Source organism: Balaenoptera physalus, assembly GCF_965194825.1.
Source record: "Balaenoptera physalus genome assembly, chromosome: 11".
Taxonomy (NCBI): domain Eukaryota; kingdom Metazoa; phylum Chordata; class Mammalia; order Artiodactyla; family Balaenopteridae; genus Balaenoptera; species Balaenoptera physalus.
Window position 1 is genome coordinate 15,081,559 of NC_138896.1, and position 22,572 is coordinate 15,104,130.

At 39.2% G+C, this 22,572-nt stretch overlaps 1 long non-coding RNA gene across 1 annotated transcript in view; it reads left to right on the forward strand.

The window, feature by feature from the left end:
* Positions 1–22,572, forward strand: part of LOC309638843 — a 516,516-nt gene that overhangs the window by 340,772 nt on the left and 153,172 nt on the right. Inside the window, exon 3 of the long non-coding RNA XR_014251323.1 lies at positions 14,997–15,078. This is a non-coding gene — a long non-coding RNA (uncharacterized lncRNA). The remainder of the gene's footprint in view (positions 1–14,996; positions 15,079–22,572) is intronic.

A 22,572-nucleotide genomic window follows, 5' to 3' on the forward strand; every position in this document is an offset into this window, starting at 1 on the left:
ATTCTGATGGTTGTCTTTTGGTCTTGTTTATGGTTTCCTTTGCTGTGCAAAAGCTTTTAAGTTTCATTAGGTCCCATTTGTTTATTTGTGTTCTTATTTCCATTTCTCTGGGAGCTGGGTCAGAAAGAATCTTGCTGTGATGTATGTCATAGAGTGTTCTGCCTATGTTTTCCTCTAAGAGTTTGATAGTGTCTGCCCTTACACTTAGGTCTTTAATCCATTTTGAGTTTATTTTTGTGCATGGTGTCAGGGAGTGTTCTAATTTTATACTTTTACATGTACCTGTCCAATTTTCCCAGCACCACTTATTGAAGAGGCTGTCTTTTCTCCACTGTATATGCTTGCCTCCTTTATCAAAGATAAGGTGACCATATGTGTGTGGGTTTATCTCTGGGCTTTCTATCCTGTTCCATTGATCTATATTTCTGTTTTTGTGCCAGTACCAAACTGTCTTGATTACTGTAGCTTTGTAATATAGTCTGAAGTCAGGGAGCCTGATTCCCCCAGCTCCAGTTTTCGTTCTCAAGATTGCTTTGGCTATTCGGGGTCTTTTGTGTTTCCATACAAATTGTGAAATTTTTTGTTCTAGTTCTGTGAAAAATGCCAGTGGTAGTTTGATAGGGATTGCATTGAATCTGTAGATTGCTTTGGGTAGTAGAGTCATTTTCACAATGTTGATTCTTCCAATCCAGGAACATGGTATATCTCTCCATCTATTTGTATCATCTTTAATTTCTTTCATCAGTGTCTTATAATTTTCTGCATACAGGTCTTTTGTCTCCTTAGGTAGGTTTATTCCTAGATATTTTATTCTTTTTGTTGCAATGGTAAACGGGAGTGTTTTCTTAATTTCACTTTCAGATTTTGCGTCATTAGTGTAGAGGAATGCAAGAGATTTCTGTGCATTAATTTTGTATCCTGCTACTTTACCAAATTCATTGATTAGCTCTAGGAGTTTTCTGGCAGCATCTTTAGGATTCTCTATGTATAGTATCATGTCATCTGCAAATAGTGACAGCTTTACTTCTTCTTTTCCGATTTGGATTCCTTTTATTTCTTTGTCTTCTCTGATTGCTGTGGCTAACACTTCCAAAACTATGTTGAATAATAGTGGTGAGAGTGGGCAACCTTGTCTTGTTCCTGATCTTAGTGGAAATGGTTTCAGTTTTTCACCATTGAGGACAATGTTGGCTGTGGGTTTGTCATATATGGCCTTTATTATGTTGAGGAAAGTTCGCTCTATGCCTACTTTCTGCAGGGCTTTTATCATAAATGGGTGTTGAATTTTGTCAAAAGCTTTCTCTGCATCTATTGAGATGATCATATGGTTTTTCTCCTTCAATTTGTTAATATGGTGTATCACGTTGATTGATTTGCGTATATTGAAGAATCCTTGCATTCCTGGGATAAACCCCACTTGATCATGGTGTATGATCCTTTTAATGTGCTGTTGGATTCTGTTTGCTAGTATTTTGTTGAGGATTTTTGCATCTATGTTCATCAGTGATATTGGCCTGTAGTTTTCTTTCTTTGTGACATCTTTGTCTGGTTTTGGTATCAGGGTGATGGTGGCCTCTTAGAATGAGTTTGGGAGTGTTCCTCCCTCTGCAATATTTTGGAAGAGTTTGAGAAGGATAGGTGTTAGCTCTTCTCTAAATGTTTGATAGAATTCACCTGTGAAGCCATCTGGTCCTGGGCTTTTGTTTGTTGGAAGGTTTTTAATCACAGTTTCAACTTCAGTGCTTGTGATTGGTCTGTTCATATTTTCTATTTCTTCCTGGTTCAGTCTCGGCAGTTTGTGCATTTCTAAGAATCTGTCCATTTCTTCCAGGTTGTCCATTTGATTGGCATAGAGTTGCCTGTAGTAATCTCTCATGATCTTTTGTATTTCTGCAGTGTCAGTGGTTACTTCTCCTTTTTCATTTCTAATTCTACTGATCTGAGTCTTCTCCCTTTTTCTCTTGATGAGTCTGGCTAATGGTTTATCAATTTTGTTTACCTTCTCAAAGAACCAGCTTTTAGTTTCATTGATTTTTGCTATTGTTTCCTTCATTTCTTTTTCATTTATTTCTGACCTGATCTTTATAATTTCTTTCCTTCTGCTGGCTTTGGGGCTTTTTGTTCTTCTTTCTCTAATTGCTTTAGGTGCAAGGTTAGGTTGTTTATTCGAGATGTTTCCTGTTTCTTGAGGTAGGCTTGTATTGCTATAAACTTCCCTCTTAGCACTGCTTTTGCTGCGTCCCATAGGTTTTGGGTCGTCGTATCTCCATTGTCATTTGTTTCTAGGTATTTTTTGATTTCCCCTTTGATTTCTTCAGTAATCACTTCGTTATTAAGTAATGTATTGTGTAGCCTACATGTGTTTGTATTTTTTACAGATCTTTTCCTGTAATTGATATCTAGTCTCATAGCGTTGTGGTCAGAAAAGATACTTGATACGATTTCAATTTTCTTAAATTTACCAAGGCTTGATTTGTGACCCAAGATATGATCTATCCTGGAGAATATTACATGAGCACTTGAGAAAAATGTGTATTCTGTTGTTTTTGGGTGGAATGTCCTATAAATATCAATTAAGTCCATCTTGTTTAATGTATCATTTAAAGCTTGTGTTTCCTTATTTATTTTCATTTTGGATGATCTGTCCATTGGTGAAAGTGGGGTGTTAAAGTCCCCTACTATGATTGTGTTGCTGTCGATTTCCCCTTTTATGGCTGTTAGTATTTGCCTTATGTATTGAGGTGCTCCTATGTTGGGTGCATAAATATTTACAATTGTTATACCTTCCTCTTGGATCGATCCCTTGATCATTATATAGTGTCCTTCTTTGTCTCTTGTAATAGTCTTTATTTTAAAGTCTATTTTGTCTGATATGAGAATTGCTACTCCAGCTTTCTTTTGATTTCCATTTGCATGGAATATCTTTTTCCATCCCCTCACTTTCAGTCTGTATGTGTCTCTAGGTCTGAAGTGGGTCTCTTGTAGACAGCATATATATGGGTCTTGTTTTTGTATCCATTCAGCCAGCCTGTGTCTTTTGGTGGGAGCATTTAATCCATTTACATTCAAGGTAATTATCGATATGTATGTTCCTATTCCCATTTTCTTAAATGTTTTGGGTTTGTTATTGTAGGTGTTTTCCTTCTCTTGTGTTTCTTGCCTAGAGAAGTTCCTTTAGCATTTGTTGTAAAGCTGGTTTGGTGGTGCTGAACTCTCTCAGCTTTTGCTTGTCTGTAAAGGTTTTAATTTCTCCATCGAATCTGAATGAGATCCTTGCTGGGTAGAGTAATCTTGGTTGTAGGTTTTTCTCCTTCATCACTTTAAGTATATCCTGCCACTCCCTTCTGGCTTGCAGAGTTTCTGCTGAAAGATCAGCTGTTAACCTTATGGGGATTCCCTTGTGTGTTATTTGTTGTTTTTCCCTTGCTGCCTTTAATATGTTTTCCTTATATTTAATTTTTGACAGTTTGATTAATATGTGTCTTGGTGTGTTTCTCCTTGGGTTTATCCTGTATGGGACTCTCTGTGCTTCCAGGACTTGATTAACTATTTCCTTTCCCATATTAGGGAAGTTTTCAACTATAATCTCTTCAAATATTTTCTCAGTCCCTTTCTTTTTCTCTTCTTCTTCTGGGACCCCTATAATTCAAATGTTGGTGCGTTTAATGTTGTCCCAGAGGTCTCTGAGACTGTCCTCAGTTCTTTTCATTCTTTTTTCTTTATCCTGCTCTGTAGTAGTTATTTCCACCATTTTATCTTCCAGGTCACTTATCCTTTCTTCTGCCTCAGTTATTCTGCTGTTGATCCCATGTAGAGTATTTTTAATTTCATTTATTGTGTTTTTCATCATTGCTTGGTTCCTCTTTAGTTCTTCTACGTCCTTGTTAAATGTTTCTTGCATTTTGTCTATTCTATTTCCAAGATTTTGGATCATCCTTACTATCATTATTCTGAATTCTTTTTCAGGTAGACTACCTATTTCCTCTTCATTTGTTAAGTCTGGTGTGTTTTGACCCTGCTCCTTCATCTGCTGTGTGTTTTTCTGTCGTCTCATTTTGCTTATCTTACTGTGTTTGGGGTCTCCTTTTCACAGACTGCAGGTTTGTAGTTCCCGTTGTTTTTGGTATCTGTCCCCAGTGGCTAAGGTTGGTTCAGTGGGTTGTGTAGGCTTCCTGGTGTGGGGAACTAGTGCCTGAGCTCTGATGGATGAGGCTGGATCTTGTCTTTCTGGTGGGCACGTCCACGTCTGGTGGTGTATTTTGGGGTGTCTTTGGCCTTATTATGATTTTAGGCAGCCTCTCTGCTAATGGATGGGGCTGTGTTCCTGTCTTGCTAGTTGTTTGGCATAGGGTGTCCAGCATTGTAGCTTGCTGGTCGTTGAGTGAAGCTGGGTCTTGATGTTGAGATGGAGATCTCTGAGAGATTTTTGCCGTTTGGTATTACGTGGAGCTGGGAGGTCTCTTGTGGACCAGTGTCCTGAAGTTGGCTCTCCCACCTCAGAGGCACGGCCCTGATGCCTGGCTGGAGCACCAAGAGCCTTTCATCCACACGGCTCAGAGTAAAAGGGAGAAAAAATAGAAAGAAAGAAAGAAAGAGGCTATAATATAGTGAAGTCAAATAAAGCTATTGTAAAGCAAAGCTATACAGACAAAATCTCACCCAGAAGCATATACATATACACTCACAAAAAAAAGGAAAAGGGGAAAGATTAATATATCCTGCTCCCAAAGTCCACCTCCTGAATTTGGGATGATTCATTGTCTATTCAGGTATTCAACAGATGCAGGCACATCAAGTTGTTTGTGGAGTTTTAATCCGCTTCTTCTGAGGCTGCTGGGAGAGATTTCCCCTTCTCTTCCCTGTTCGCACAGCTCCTGGGGTTCAGCTTTGGGTTTGGACCCGCCTCTGCGTGTAGGTCGCCTGAGGGCGTCTATTCCCCGCCCAGACAGGACGGGGTTAAAGGAGCAGCTGCTTCGGGGGCTCTGGCTCACTCAGGCCGCGGGGAGGGAGGGGTACGGAGGAGGCGGGGCGAGCCTGTGGCGGCAGAGGCCGGCGCGATGTTGCACCAGCCTGAGGCGCGCTGTGCGTTCTCCCGTGGAAGTTGTCCCTGGGTCACGGGACCCTGGCAGTGGCGGGCTGCACAGGCTACCGGGAGGGGCGGTGTGGAGAGTGACCTGTGCTCACACACAGGCTTTTTGGAGGCGGCAGCAGCAGCCCCAGCATCTCACGCCCGTCTCTGGGGTCCGCGCTGATTGCCGCGGCTCACGCCCTTCTCTGGAGTTCGTTTAGGCGGCGCTCTGAATCTCCTCTCCTTGCGCGCCGTGAAACAAAGAGGCAAGAAAAAGTCTCTTGCCTCTTCGGCAGCTGCAGGCCTTTTCCCGGGCTCCCTCCCGGCTAGCTGTGGTGCGCTAACCCCTTCAGGCTGTGTTCACACCGCCAGCCCCAGTCCTCTCCCTGCGATCCGACCTCAGCTCCCAGCCCCGCCCGCGCCGGCGGGTGAGCAGACAAGCCTCTCAGGCTGGAGAGTGCTGGTCGGCACCGCTCCTCCGTGCGGGAACCTCTCCGCTTTGCCCTCCGCACCCCTGTGGCTGCGCTCTCCTCCGTGGTTCCGAAGCTTCCCCCCTCTGCCACCCGCAGTCTCTGCCCGTGAAGGGGCTTCCTAGTGCGTGGAAATCTTTCCTCCTTCACAGCTCCCTCCCACTGGTGCAGGTGCCGTCCCTATTCTTTTGTCCCTGTTATTTCTTTTTTCTTTTGCCCTACCCAAGTACGGGGGGAGTTTCTTGCCTTTTTGGAAGTCAGACGTTTTCTGCCAGCGTTCAGTGGGTGTTCTGTAGGAGCAGTTCCACGTGTAGATGTATTTCTACTGTATCTGTGGGAAGGAAGGTGATCTCCGCGTCTTACTCTTCCGCCATCTTCTCTCCACTCAAATATATACTTTTATTGTACCACAGTATCCATTAGCTGAAGAATAGGAACCAGCAAAGAGAAAGAGGTATATGATAGAATAGGAGAAATTAGAATTGTGTGGTCTCCATGGAGATAGAAATGTGATAAAGAGCATGACCCATGTGGCAATGTTGATTTTGAAAAGAGTAAAGAGAGATACAGATTTGAAGAACACAGAAGACATCTGGTTGGATTCAGATTATCCACCTATCTGTCTGTCTGTCTGTCTGTCTGTCTATCTATCTATCTATCTATCTATCTATCTATACATGCACGCATACACACACATCACTTACACTTGAAGTTGGATGACAAAGATATTGAAGGAGGGGCTTGAGAGAACAGGAAGACTGACGTCAAGTCAGAGGCATGCTGTGCAGCTTTAGCTGTCCTACGACACTGAAAGCCGTAAATTTGTAGGGTCCTCATTTTATAACATTATACAAATTCCCCCAGCAACATTGATGACCCGGAAGCAGGAAGAGGGAAGTTGAATGTTTGACTACTGATTTACTGGGAATTTTATTTTGGATTCACTGTCATACCAATGTAAGAAGAAATTTTCCTATGACAGTTTACGTTTGAAACTTGTCAAGTATTTATTGATTGGGATTCTGAAGATTGCAAAGCAAGGTTATAAATTCAGAAGACTTAGTAAGCACTTCTAGATTTAAAAGGAGGAGTATTAACTGATGGGGGCCTTTTCAGAGCTAGAGGAGGACGAAAGGCTATTGAGTTGGAAGAATACTTTTCAAGGTAGATGCTCTGGCCAGAGGAAATGTAGCTGGAGAAGGGCTTTAAATATGTTTAAGGATGCAGGGCTTTGAAGAGCAGGTTGAGAATGAAGTTTATGTGAAAGAAGAGAATTGCAGATGATGATGGACTGTCCAAAGCTTATAAAAGTTTCCTTCCTTTTTAGATTTCTATCCCCATTTCACATTTTCAGGGCTACCTCCTCTTTTCCTTCTCACTCAGCACACTGGGACAGTGAAAGAGGCAGAGATGGGAGTGTGGGGAGGGGTTGTCATAATTTCTTTTTGACCCTAGAGCTCAAAATAAACAACTGGGACAGGATGGAGGAGAGGAAATGGGCTGGAGTGGGAGTGTAAAGGACCCGGCGAAGTGGGATGCTGGGGATGAGTTCTCAGTCCTAAAAGAGATGAGTCGAAATGGTGATGGCAGCGATTTGTGGCCCAGGCATTCCTAAGTCAGAAATTGCCTTAGGCTGGTTGTGTATGTATGTATCCCAGACTGACTATTCATTCTTTTTATTTACTCCAGTCGTAAAAATTTATTTAGAACATTAAAATTTTAGTGTCACTGTTTTCAGGACTTAGGTCGGTTAAGTGGTGTAGGGGTTCTGGTCACCACTAAGCTACATTTTTTCACTGATGTACTCTACGGTCACTTCCAATTTTCCATATTTTGACCTGTCATTTGATGGGAAAAAAATGCCCCTGTGTGTGTGTGTGTGTGTGTGTGTGTGTGTGTGTGTGTGTAACTGCTGAATGAAGCTAATTTTGCAAGGCTGTGATCTGAATTCAGTTTGGTTGTCATTTGAGTCGTGTTTTGTATGAGATGTACTTCTGAAGCGAACAGGGCCCTTGGGGTCATATTTTCTTAAAACATTCACTCCCATTACATGCTTTTGTGTCTGAAAATAAAAATACAAGTTATGTGTATGGGAATGAAAATAGTTATAGTGAAATGCCTCTTATTCCTGAAGGACTTTTCACAGATATGAACTACTTATTTTGTACAATTCAAGTTGACTTTTTTTGACTCCATGAAACAGTAATAGAGTTTTATGCCTTTCTATAGCCATAATATAATGATGGCCTGAAATAGAACAAAAATTCCCATAAAGTGTTAAATGAATCAAAGCCACTTTCTGAATTGAGGTTCTTATTGTAATCTTTAAAATGTAAATATGAATGTGTAAACAAACAAGAGGCAGACTCTTTGGAGTATCCTCATTTATCCTGCTGCTATCACAATTATAATCCCTAGCAGCTGATTAATATGGAGGAAGACATATGTAAATTGAAAAAGTTGTCTTTTACCATACTGTATTAATGTCTCTCTACCTAGTAATTTGGTGAAATAATTTAGTGAAATGCATCCACAGTATATAGGTTTTTATTCCAACCTAATGCTCTTTTCCATCTTAACTGAGCATAAAATTATATCTTTAAAGATCTGCGAGAAAGAAAGGCTTGATGCCTCTTGAATAGTTCAGTGTGACATATGGTTTTAAATGCAACAATTTTATCTGTAGCACACAGTATCTGTAAATTTGAGCTAATGTTCCTGTGAAAACAAGAAGGGATTTATGCCCAAAAACTAAAGGCGAAGAAGAAAAAATCTTTTTAGCTACCATATGTAGAACACTGAAAACTGTATATAAATAGAAAACAATATTGACATTTATGTATCTATAATTTTTTAGAAACATGTTTTTACATCTAGCTATTTTATTCAAACATTAATGGTAACAAGGATCTTAAATACAAATTCTTACAGGGGTCAGACGGGTCATATTTACTAATAAAGCAGGCCTAGTGAGGATTAAGTGAATCTGAGAGGGCTGCCCTGTCTAAAGCACAAAATCCAGTAGGCAGTTGCCTTGGACTACTCCTGGCTAAGGGTAGCTAGATCTCCCAAATTTTCAAGAGATGTCCCATAATTAAATTTTCTGTGAAACCTCACAATCATGTTGGCAACAGGGTTTTTGTTAAAAAAAAAAAAAAAAAAGAAAAAAAACCCATGATTTGTTTTAAAATAGTTCTATAGGTCAGATTTGGTATGTGGAGCTGCTGATTTGTTACCCTGATATCTGATGCATGTAGTTAAAAGAATAAAAGTGTAGATGGTGGGAGAGCATAAAGTGAAGGAGGAAGGAGAAAGAAACAGAGGGGAAAGTGGAGAGAGGAAAATAAAATTTCCAAAATATACTTAAAGATTTAATCTTATTCTCAATAAACAAGATTACCTAAATTACTAATTCAATACAAATGAAAATAAGGTTTATTAAAAGACATACACATCTGATTAGACTTCAGATCCTTTTCTTTCTGATGAAATGTATACCTGGTAAAGACTGACAGCCTTGGGAAGACTGTGGAATTGATTTTGTGTATTGTGTGCGTTAGGGATCAAGATTTATTTCTTTCAATATGGATGTAATATTGACTTAGAACCATGTGTTGAAAAGATCATCCTTTCCACAATGCTCAACCATGTCACCTTTATTGTAAATCAAGTAGATATATAGATCTTTCTGTCTATCATCTATCTATTTCTAGACTCCATATTACATTTCATTGTTTGTTGGAGTATTGTGACAGTACCACACTGTCCTAATTACTGTAGTTTTATAATAAATCAAACTTGGTACTGTCTTTTTACTTTGGTAGGGTTTTTTTCCTAAAATGTCTTGGCTATAATTGGCCTCATATATTAACATACAAATTTTAAATTGTCTTGTTAATTTCCAGGGTTCGGCTTCCTTAAGCCTGTTTCACTGTGGCCCTCTGCAGGCATTAGACTACCCTGGAGTGCTCTAAAATGCAGACTCCCGGGCCATGATGCAGGGCTGCTAAATCAGAATCGCCTCAGCTAGGGTCCTAGAATCTTCATTTTATATAAATACCATTAGATGATTATGCACAGTGAAGTTTAAGAACCAGGACTGCACATTTGGATTGGATTCTAGCTGTTTCCTGTTGGCTTACACATCCTGATTCAGGGATACCTCTTTTATACAAGACTGATACCATTTCTTATCTGGCAGAGCAGTTACTAATATCAGGTACTGTGAAGCAGGGAAGCGGTAGAACAATTATTTTGTAAATAAAGATACAAGACACACTTGTATTCTCCACAGAAGTCTTCTCTATCTGCCCTCCCCCCACCCCTTTTTTTTCTATACAGCTTCAACTTCAAGCCTTCTGGGGGTTTTTTTAATTTATTTATTTTTTAATTTATTTTTATTTATGGCTGTGTTGGGTCTTCGTTTCTGTGCGAGGGCTTTCTCCAGTTGTGGCAAGCGGGGGCCACTCTTCATCGCGGTGCGCGGGCCTCTCGCTATCGCGGCCTCTCTTGTTGCGGAGCACAGGCTCCAGATGCGCAGGCTCAGCAATTGTGGCTCACGGGCCCAGCCGCTCCGCGGCATGTGGGATCTTCCCAGACCAGGGCTCGAACCCGTGTCCCCTGCATTGGCAGGCGGATTCTCAACCACTGCGCCACCAGGGAAGCCCAAGCCTTCTGGGTTTTGTTGAAATACTTTTGACATTTATTCTTGGATACTTAAAGTTTCTTCTCTTTACACTATTAAGCATTTTATTGATTAATTTTGGCCTTTGTACTTTCTCCAAATCTATTTTTTCTGTAACTTTCTCATCTTCAGGGTATTTCAGGTCTAAATGTTGACCAAATAATTCACTACACTATAATTTATAAAATGTTCCCTCTTGGGTCAGGGAAGTAAGAGGTTTTATTGCAGCTCAGTTCCAAAAGTGGTAGACAGAGCCTGGATGTTTAAACAGGGCCTGAAGCAAGGTTTTGCCAACCTTTCAGAGGCTGCATAACAAATATTCTTTATTTGCTTCTTCAGGTGTTGGAGTTAGCTACAGCTTCCTGAAGGTCATCTCTTAGCCTTCACTCCCTGCTACCCAAACCAACATTTATGAGTCCCCTGTGAAATGAAAATCATCCTAGGAGGTATCATACTAAGCTATAATCAGTTAATACCTTACTTTTCAATTAACACTCTAGCAGGGATTATTTGAAAGTCAGCTGAGAACAGGAACAAGGGGGCAGGTTGGCACTTGTAAAACCTGGTTAGAATAAAATGAGAGAAACATAAAGAAAAAAGGAAGGAAATCTTTATAATTTTGCTTAAAGCTAATAAGTGGTCATGGCACTTCAGATTATTTAGGCTACCTTAATTTGCCAACCTAGGGTTTAAAGGTACCCTGTTTTGAAAATTTGATTTTTAAAAGGAATCAGGGTTTTCCCTAAGACACCCTTGTCCTAACGGACAAGGAAAGCTACAGATCATTTATTTTCTCACCTCTTGTTGCATAATGTTATTATGCGCTTACCAGTGTATGATCACATTATACAGAAAGAGGAAAAATATCTTATAATTTTCATGTTACCTTTTATTTGCCCTGTTTTTATTGTCAATAAGTCTCAGAGTAAGGGGTGCTTAGGCCAACAATATTTGTGTGGGGATTGGTATTATGGTGGACTGCCAGGAAGGAAAACATTGGGCAAATTACACTCCATTTTGAGCCTGACTCTTAATACAAAAATACTGAATTTTTTTGTATTTGCATCTCCTCTCCAAAAAAAACAGTGAGTTTGTTGCCCTAATTTATTTTTTTTTTTTAATTAATTAATTAATTTATTTTTGGCTGCGTTGGGTCTTCGTTGCTGCGCATGGGCTTTCTCTAGTTGCGGTGAACGGGGGCTAGTCTTTGTTGTGGTACGTGGGCTTCTCATTGCAGTGGTTTCTCTTGTTGTGGAGCACGGGCTCTAGGCACGCGAGCTTCAGTAGCTGTGGTGTGCAGGCTCAGTAGTTGTGGCTCACGGGCTCTAGAGCACAGGCTCAGTAGTTGTGGTGCACGGGCTTAGTTGCTCTGCAGCATGTGGGATCTTCCCAGACCAGGGCTCAAACCTGTGTTCCCTGCATTGGCAGGTGGATTCTTAACCACTTATTGCCCTAATTTCAAAGTTACTCGTGTGGTCATATTGTATAACCCATCCTTACAACTTCTGCCCTGAATAATTTTTTCAATTTATTTACATTTTAATATAATAGTTGATACAAAATGATATATGACATATATGTATGTATGTAAATATCTATATCTATATGCAAGTTATAAAGTATGATAATGTAATAAACAACTGTGAACCCATTATACAATCCAAGTGTTCAACAGTGTTCCTCTGTTTATCTTCCCCCACCCTCCACAGTTTTCCTTTTGTCTTACACAAGAGGTAACTAGTACCTTGAATTTTATATTATCATTGCCTAGCCTATTTTTGTAGTTTAAGCATAGGTTTATAGGTACCCCTAAATAACAGATTTTTAAGTTTTTCTTGTTTTTGAACATTACATTAAATATATCACATTGGATATCTTCTTATGAGATTTACTCTTTTTCCCTTTGCATCACATCACTAAAATCCACTCACGTCATTGTCTATAGCTGTCTATAGTTCAGTCGTGTGTATTTCACTGAATAACTATTTCACAGTTGATTTATTTATTCTCTTGTCAAAAGGGAAGTATTACTTCTAGTTTTTGGTAGTTGCTTGGAATATATTCTATATTTCCTGGTGCACATATGTGCAGGAATTTCTCTTGTCTATATACCTAGGACAGGGTTCCTTGATGGTGACTCTTTGACATTTGGGGCCAGATAATTCTTTACTGTATAGAGCTGTCCTTTGCACTGTAGGATGTTTAGCAGCATCCCTGGCTTCTACCCACTAGATGCCAGTAGTGCCTTTCAGTTGAGACAACTGAAAATATCTCCAGACATTGCCAAATATTCTCCAGGGATCAAGATCACTGACCTAGAAATACAACTGTTGGGTGGAGATCAGGTGTGTGAATATTCATCATTACAAACTGCCAAATTGTTTTCCAAAGTAATTGTAACAATCTAGTGTCCCCTGACTTTCTTGTTGATTCACTTCCTCTCCAACACTTGGTGTTGTCAGATCTTTTGATTTGAGACAACTAAATAGGTGTAAAATTGTGTCTCATTATGGTTGTAATTTCCATTTCCTTGATTGTTAACTAGATTGAGAACATTTTTACATATATATTGTCCACACTTGTTTCTTCTTCTTAGTGGTCTTTGCCTAGCTTTCTGTTGGGTTTTCTATCTTATTGATTTGTAGATATTACTTATGTGTTCTGAATACTAATCCTTTGTTTTTTAAGTGAGTTGTAAATATCTCTCCTAGTTTGCTATTTATTTTTTTTTTCATTTTCTTTATGATGCCTTTTGATGAACAGAATTTCTTAATTTTAACATAATTGACTTATTATTTTTTTCATTCATGGTTAGCCTTTTTTGCCCCAAGATTACAAGTAAATTTGTCCCTGTTTTCATCAAAGATTGGCACATAAATAGAATAGCTTCTGCCTGAATACTTTTCCCTTGGATCGTGCATTCTGGGGGAAACCAGTTACCATGTCTTGAGGACACTTAGCTGGCCCAAGGGGAGGCTCACATGGAGGAGAACCGAGGCCTCCAACAAGCAACACCAACACCAACATGCCAGCCAAGTCAGTGAGTCCCTTTGGAAGTGGATCCTCGGCCCCAGTCAAGCTTTCAGATGACCACAACTTTTTGAGAGACCCTGAGCCAGGACCCAAATTCCAGATCCTCAAGTTCCTGAACCTCAGAAACTGGGGGATATAATAAATGTTTATTGTCATTTAAAGCTAAGTTTTAGGATAATTTGTTATACAGCAACAGATAACTAATACAGCTGGCCTTTTTGTTTGCTAATGATCTTTGATTATGAACACATTACTTGATTTCTTTGGTGAGATTTTGTAGGTTCAAAATTGAGAAGGCTTTCTTTCAGAGTGGGTGTGCTTTCTGCCTGTGGCTTTGGTTGCCCATAACTGGAAACTTCTGTTTACCTTGAAAGCCTTCAGCCAGTTCAGAACTCTTAGACTTAACTTTCCTACTTTGCTTTTGCCCAAGACTCAGTCCCCAGCAGCAGTGCTGTGATCCTGATCCATCCTCAGGTCATGCCTGTTCCTTCTGACCCCTGATTACTGTCCCCAGTTATCTACTCTAATTTACATGGCAGGGGTTAAGGAAGGAATCTGAAAATCTCCACCAACTCAAATGCAAACAACAATGTTTTGAAGACTGTGTCCTGTGTAAAGTATGGTAGGAGGACTTCAGAGCACCTGGTCAGCCATAGTGCTAGAAGCAAATAGCCAAAAAGATTTTACAAAGGCTTTCTCACCTAGAGGACTGGAACAGACTGCTTCTTTCCACTACAGAGGTGTTCAATATCATTTTAACAAGGGCTATGTGGCTCCATAGGATTAAGCTGAAAGACTCCTTTTAAGCAAACGTTGACCTGTTGATAGAAATAAACTGGTTGAGTTCGGATATGCCATCAAACATGGGGGTCCTTAAGTTAGACATAGTTCTTCAGCCTTCCCAAATGACATATGATAAATTATTTAACTTTAAGTGCCAGAAATTCAGGGCCCTTAAGCAATGTTAGTTTTACCAAGACAAGATTTCTAGAAACTACTATACTGGGACTCTGATGATGGGTGGGGATTACCTCTGGCAATAACTCTCTTGCCTCTCTGGGCCTCAGTTTCTAAGTCTATAAAATGTGGAGATGGTTTAAGATGACTGTTAAGATCTTTTCCAGCTCCCATATTTTTGAAAATATCTATGGATAATGTATTTTGGCAGAAGAAAATGATATATAAAATAGACTCCTCTTGGCCACCAAACTGCTGAAAAGACCAAGAAATAATGAGATTTATTTTCTCATTCCCCGTTACCAAGTTCACATTTCACATTGAATTACTCTCAGCCTTTGAAGACCCTTTCGCTACCAGTAAAAAGGCCTCAGATATGGTAGTAATTTTGAAATATGTACTTAGTTATTAGTAAGCACATTAGCAGGAAGGAGTTTAAACCTGTCAGAGAACAGGAATGAGACATTTTGAGATGAGACAGGGAGAAGAAAGGTGGCATTAAGAGAAGTGAGAGGACAGCAAGTCACGCTTTGCTAAATCACAGTCTCGTTCAGGGGCCAACTCTGGCTTCAGAAAGGGCTTTTTGCCAATTAAAATATTGGCTCTGTATGTATGTGTGTGTATTGTGTATGTATACGTGTGTGTGTGTGTGTGTGTGTGTGTGTGTGTGTGTCGTGTATGTATGTATGTATTTATAAGTAGTAAGGATTAATAGACAATTTTGAGGTGGCGTTGTCAGAGGCATTCTTCACTAAAATAATGATTTTCTTTCATCCTTTCTAAGCAGAGTGTTTGCTGCAAAATGAAGATGATAAAGCAACTGGAATTTGTATCTACCAAGAGAGGCTTTGTCTTTACTTGCTTGGGTACGTCATTCTGTAGCTGGCAGCCCCCGACCATCCTCCCAACTGTTGCCCCTGTACTGTGAGCCTTGCTTTGAGTGCATTCCTCCAGGTACCTCGCAGGCCTGCTGAAGGGGTCGGTGGTAAACTGGAAGATACCCACGCAGCACTCATGCACGTGGTCCCCTTTGGCATGTCAGTCATATGCTGAATGCATTCACGATGACTGGTTCAATTAAATACACCTTCGTTTATCTAATACAACCCACAAATGCCCTTAATTTTGCCACTTCCCACATCAAAACCAGAAAGCTGAAGAAGGAAGATTGTAAGGAAGGTTTCATATTAAGGATTCTGGTGACAACCTGGTGATTTTTCAGTCAGTCAGGATTTTTTTTTTTCCTTGGGAGGAAATAGAAAATAGGTGGGTAATTATTTAGTTGAGCTTAAAATGTTTCTTCTGCATGAGTTCCAGAGAGAATGAAGATGCTTTTGTTATTAGCAAGGTAATGAAAGGAGGGCCTGAGGTTTCAGGTAGGTGGGGGAATTTGAGAGGGGGTGGAGGCCAGGGGGAGTTTTTCAATTGCGGTGTTAAGGGAAGGGGAAAATGAAGGAAAGAGAAGGTGAATAAGTGGCTTTTAAAAACAAGACTTACAGCGCTGTGTGGCAAGCAGGCTAAAATTTACTGAAGAAAATCAAGTTTAAAGTTGCCATTAGAAGTAGTGAATTTTAAATGTATCATAATTATGGCAAATTTGATTTGTTCTTCATGTGAAATATCACATAGCCTAACACCATAAAAATAGTCTTTGATCCAATGAAAGATATTCAAGGAGCAGAGGAAAAGAAATCCAGTATACCATTAGATTTACATATATCTCATTAGGTATTTCCTTGATGACCAAAAACTGGATTCAGGTTTCTCTTTCTAGGCAAACCCTGGATTCACTGGGGAAGATGCTAGGATTCAGGTATTTGAGGATAGAGAATTTAAAGTTACATATTTGTTGAGATAAATTATCTATCTCTAACATAAAAAGGAGACATTTGTCATATTATGATGACATATATTTCCCCTGAGTCTCTTTTTTAATATTAATTTTAGTGCACAGAATTATGAAATGTTAACACTGGAACAAAGCAGCCCATCTGGTCTCACAGGTTGATTGACTTGCTCTATTTCTGTGTTCCTGTCTGTACTTAAACTCTTTGAGTTCTCAGTTCATTTGTAAATTGATGAAGATTAGATTGGATGAAGTCTTAGGTTCTTCCTCAATCTACAATTCTGACTCTTATCTAACATATTTAACTGAGTTTAAGATATACTTTTTATTCACATTTTAATATCTCTAATATTGAAGTGTATCTTACAATAGAAATTTCCTAAACACTGTATCATAATCAGCAGGTTTTTCTTTTCTTTTTTGAAGGTATGTAAAATAATGGTGCATATAACAATTAACGTCATGTTAGATTTGATAGAATATGATGTATAATTGAGTTATAAACCCCGAACATTCCAAAGTAAGCTAATGTCATCATCCATCAGCCAGCCATTCCAAAATCCACTTAGTTCACATTATTGGGCATCTTTTAGAGGTGTATGGAATTTTGATTCCAGAAGAGAATTTAGCTGATGGGTGTTTCACAAAGAAAATCTTCCTTTCTTTTCTTTGGATATTTATTCTAGAATAATCCATTTCTCTTTATATGAAACTATCCTGTTCCTTGGTTTTGTTCAAAAGTCAAGCCCATTTAATTCCTGGATATGCTGGTATAGGAATGTAAAACAGGTAATGAGACAGACAGTTCTTTTCTATGGCTAAATTTACTTATTTTAACAGTTAATTAATTCAAAAATGATTTGTTGAATTTCCATGTATCATGCTATCTACTAATGATAAAAATAGTAAACAGGATTCAACCTCCAACCCTTCTCCCCTCCCCGGGGGTCATGCGGGGGTGGGACTGAAAGTTCCAACCCTTTAATTCTGTGGTTGGTTCTCCTGACAACAAGTCCCTATCCTTAGGTTGTGTCCAAAAGTCCTCTCATTAACATAACAAAAGACACATTCCCAACTCCCATCACTTAGGAAAGTCCAAGGTTTTTAGGAGCTATGTGCCAGGGATAATGGACAAAGACCAAATATTTATTTCTTATTATAAATCACAATATCACAATAATAAAAGTGTATTAGTAATCAAAATATAAAATAAAATAAACAAATAAAATATAAAATAGTTGAAAACATGTATAACTAGTTATTGAGCAGGGGTACACAGAGAAAATAATTTTATTTTTCTCTAATTTCTGTCTTTTAACACGGCTAGTCATATCTCTAATTTATTCCTATTATTTTTTGAGGTGATTCTTAGTTTCCTAGTCATTTTAGATTATAAGAATATTTAGGTACATATTGCTCACTTTCAGAAAGTAAAAAATTCTCAGCAAGTTTAAATAAAAATTCCAGTCTCTTATCTAATTTGATTTGAGAGTCTTTCTTTTCACGGTTTAGGGCAGACACATGGCTCTGGCCTGCAGTAGGGAACAAGCCATGAACTCAACTTTTGGATTTCTTCCTTCCTCTTTCAAGCCTTTATTTAGCTGCCGTTTTTTGTAGTTCTGTCTTGGCTAATAGGAAATGGCCAGTGTGTTCTCCATTATAGCAAGCTTCTAAATACTGCTTTCTCATGTATAACTTTTTTTTGAGTTCTTCAGCCAATATCTCCAAACACTGTTCACTGAGATTGTTCCAGATCATTGCTTCGTGACATGGGTGATGTACTTTCCAGCTAACCAAGAGTGACATCCTTTCAGCCTTTGTCCTGAGGGATCCATCCTGTTTGGATCCCCACTTCCCCAGAAGCATTTTTTAAAGTTTGAGTCCATCAAGACAGCTCAAGATCACTTGGTCTAAAAAGAAATTCATTCCTTGTTTTCGTGCCAGACTATGGGTACTCTACTCCCCAAGCCACTCTCTCTTCCTTGTCTTGCCATAAAAGGCAACTGCAGCCAGCCATTTATCTTCTGATTTTTCCAGATGGGCAGCAGGTTCCAATACCTATTTTTATGGACACTGTCAAACTTCAGGAACACACATAAATTCCTCCTAAATGGCAAGTGCTCCCAAGGCCTCCTTCATCAAAATTTGATGCACTGAGTAAGGCTAAAAATCTGCATCTTGAAAGTATCCGATTTGAGGGTATGATCTGGTTTCTTTTGCAGACATTCAAAGTCTCAGGGAGCCCCTCTTACTTGGTTAGTGGGGAAAGCCTTCCTTCCCTTCTTCATATGCATTTTTCCTGGTAACAGCACTTGTTATTAGGTGGATAATTCTCCTTCCACAACTTATCTCCCTCTCCAGGCACTCCTATCTTTCGCTTATATAGAGTGGATGGGGTAAGTGCAAAGGAAAAAGAAGTTACCATCTGATCACTTCTTAGGAAACCTTTGAGGTTAACTTTTTGGCTGCTTTTTAGAACATAGAGAGACTTATTGACAGAGGTATTCAGTGTGTTTAATGGCCATCATGGCAGACCACTGGAATGGATTCAGACCATGATGTTAAAACATCATTCTGGAAAGGCCTTGATGATCCAGGATCCACTATCTATTTGCTGGATCATTAGAAAATCAGGGAGGTTCCAGGGACGAGGCCAATGTAGTGGAGCGGTAGAGCTCAGGGAAGTGTCTATTTGCCAACTGCCCAGAAGTGTGTCTATATTTTAGCTACTAGGTGAATGTCAGCCCTTCCTATGACCTATTATCCTCGGGATTGAAGCTTGAGCTATAGTCTCCAGATAATAAGAAAAGTCTTATTCCACATCTCATTACATTTGAGTTATGATGGAGCCAACATCCAAAAAAATTTTTTGATAAATGTAACTGATTTAAGGAATGAGCCTTGGAAAGCAGAACCCATAAAGAAGCAGAAGGCATAAAAGGAGAGGAAATCAAAACATTGTGATAACCAGAAAATAAGAGTTTTATCTTAAAAGCAGGCCATTTGTAGTGGAGAAGATGAGGAGACTGAAAGTGAAGGGCATCCTTGTGTCGATCGATGACCTTCATGAGAAATTCCTAGGAGGACGGTGAAGATGAAAGCGAGCGAAAGGGCATGAGAGAGCAGAGGAGGGGGGACGAGGGGATAAAAGTGGCAGATAGAGACAATTCAAGTGTGGGGTTATAAGGATGGAAAGAAGCTGGATGGTAGTAAGAAGAACATATAGAGCAGGAAAGTTTGCTTGGAAATTTGCTGTTGTTGTTAATAACTTCAGCATGTTTGAAGGCAGAAGAGTAGGAGCTGGTAGACAGTAAATAGGTGTGATTGTGAAGAAAATGTGGAGCACAGCTCCTCTGCATCTGGAAGGACTTTATCAAGAGCTCACACAGATGGAGGGATTGGCTTTCTTTTTTTTTTTTTTTTTTAACATCTTTATTGAAGTATAATTGCCTTACAATGGTGTGTTAGCTTCTGCTTTATAACAAAGTGAATCAGTTATACATATACAATATGTTCCCATTTCTCTTCCCTCTTGCATCTCCCTCCCTCCCACCCTCCCCATCCCATCCCTCTAGATGGTCACAAAGCACCGAGCTGATCTCCCTGTGCTATGCGGCTGCTTCCCACTAGTTATCTATTTTACATTTGGTGGTGTATATATGTCCATGACACTCTCTTACCCTGTCACATCTCACCCCACCCCCTCCCCATATCCTCAAGTCCATTCTCTAGTAGGTCTGTGTCTTTATTCCCGTCTTGCCACTAGGTTCTTCATGGCCTCTTTTTTTTTTTTTTTTTTTTTTTTCCCCTTAGATTCCGTATATATGTGTTAGCATACTGTATTTGTTTTTCTCTTTCTGACTTACTTCACTCTGTATGACAGACTCTAACTCCATCCACCTCATTACAAATACCTCCATTTCATTTCTTTTTATGGCTGAGTAATATTCCATTGTATATATGTGCCACATCTTCTTTATCCATTCATCTGTCGATGGACATTTAGATTGCTTCCAAGTCCTGGCTATTGTAAATAGAGCTGCAATGAACATTTTGGTACATGACTCTTTTTGACCTATGGTTTTCTCAGGGTATATGCCCAGTAGTGGGATTGCTGGGTCGTATGGTAGTTCTATTTGTAGTTTTTTAAGGAACCTCCATACTGTTCTCCATAGTGGCTGTATCAATTTACATTCCCACCAACAGTGCAAGAGTGTTCCCTTTCCTCCACACCCTCTCCAGCATTTATTGTTTCTAGATTTTTTGATGATGGCCATTCTGACCGGTGTGAGATGATATCTCATTGTAGTTTTGATTTGCATTTCTCTAATGATTAATGATGTTGAGCATTCTTTCATGTGTCTGTAGGCCATCTGTATATCTTCTTTGGAGAAATGTCTATTTAGGTCTTCTGCCCATTTTTGGATTGGGTTATTCGTTTTTTTGTTATTGAGCTGCATGAGCTGCTTGTAAATCTTGGAGATTAATCCTTTGTCAGTTGCTTCATTTGCAAATATTTTCTCCCATTCTGATGGTTGTCTTTTGGTCTTGTTTATGGTTTCCTTTGCTGTGCAAAAGCTTTTAAGTTTCATTAGGTCCCATTTGTTTATTTGTGTTCTTATTTCCATTTCTCTGGGAGCTGGGTCAAAAAGAATCTTGCTGTGATGTATGTCATAGAGTGTTCTGCCTATGTTTTCCTCTAAGAGTTTGATAGTGTCTGCCCTTACACTTAGGTCTTTAATCCATTTTGAGTTTATTTTTGTGCATGGTGTCAGGGAGTGTTCTATTTTCATACTTTTACATGTACCTGTCCAATTTTCCCAGCACCACTTATTGAAGAGGCTGTCTTTTCTCCACTGTATATGCTTGCCTCCTTTATCAAAAATAAGGTGCCCATATGTGTGTGGGTTTATCTCTGGGCTTTCTATCCTGTTCCATTGATCTATATTTCTGTTTTTGTGCCAGTACCAAACTGTCTTGATTACTGAAGCTTTGTAATATAGTCTGAAGTCAGGGAGCCTGATTCCCCCAGCTCCATTTTTCGTTCTCAAGATTGCTTTGGCTATTCGGGGTCTTTTGTGTTTCCATACAAATTGTGAAATTTTTTGTTCTAGTTCTGTGAAAAATGCCAGTGGTAGTTTGATAGGGATTGCATTGAATCTGTAGATTGCTTTGGGTAGTAGAGTCATTTTCACAATGTTGATTCTTCCAATCCAGGAACATGGTATATCTCTCCATCTATTTGTATCATCTTTAATTTCTTTCATCAGTGTCTTATAATTTTCTGCATACAGGTCTTTTGTCTCCTTAGGTAGGTTTATTCCTAGATATTTTATTCTTTTTGTTGCAATGGTAAATGGGAGTGTTTTCTTAATTTCACTTTCAGATTTTTCGTCATTAGTGTATAGAAATGCAAGAGATTTCTGTGCATTAATTTTGTATCCTGCTACTTTACCAAATTCATTGATTAGCTCTAGGAGTTTTCTGGTAGCATCTTTAGGATTCTCTATGTATAGTATCATGTCATCTGCAAATAGTGACAGCTTTACTTCTTCTTTTCCGATTTGGATTCCTTTTATTTCTTTGTCTTCTCTGATTGCTGTGGCTAACACTTCCAAAACTATGTTGAATAATAGTGGTGAGAGTGGGCAACCTTGTCTTGTTCCTGATCTTAGTGGAAATGGTTTCAGTTTTTCACCATTGAGGACAATGTTGGCTGTGGGTTTGTCATATATGGCCTTTATTATGTTGAGGAAAGTTCCCTCTATGCCTACTTTCTGCAGGGCTTTTATCATAAATGGGTGTTGAATTTTGTCGAAAGCTTTCTCTGCATCTATTGAGATGATCATATGGTTTTTCTCCTTCAGTTTGTTAATATGATGTATCACATTGATTGATTTGCGTATATTGAAGAATCCTTGCATTCCTGGGATAAACCCCACTTGATCATGGTGTATGATCCTTTTAATGTGCTGTTGGATTCTGTTTGCTAGTATTTTGTTGAGGATTTTTGCATCTATGTTCATCAGTGATATTGGCCTGTAGTTTTCTTTCTTTGTGACATCTTTGTCTGGTTTTGGTATCAGGGTGATGGTGGCCTCGTAGAATGAGTTTGGGAGTGTTCCTCCCTCTACAATATTTTGGAAGAGTTTGAGAAGGATAGGTGTTAGCTCTTCTCTAAATGTTTGATAGAATTCACCTGTGAAGCCATCTGGTCCTGGGCTTTTGTTTGTTGGAAGGTTTTTAATCACAGTTTCAATTTCAGTGCTTGTGATTGGTCTGTTCATATTTTCTATTTCTTCCTGGTTCAGTCTTGGCAGTTTGTGCATTTCTAAGAATCTGTCCATTTCTTCCAGGTTGTCCATTTTATTGGCATAGAGTTGCTTGTAGTAATCTCTCATGATCTTTTGTATTTCTCCAGTGTCAGTGGTTACTTCTCCTTTTTCATTTCTAATTCTATTGATCTGAGTCTTCTCCCTTTTTCTCTTGATGAGTCTGGCTAATGGTTTATCAA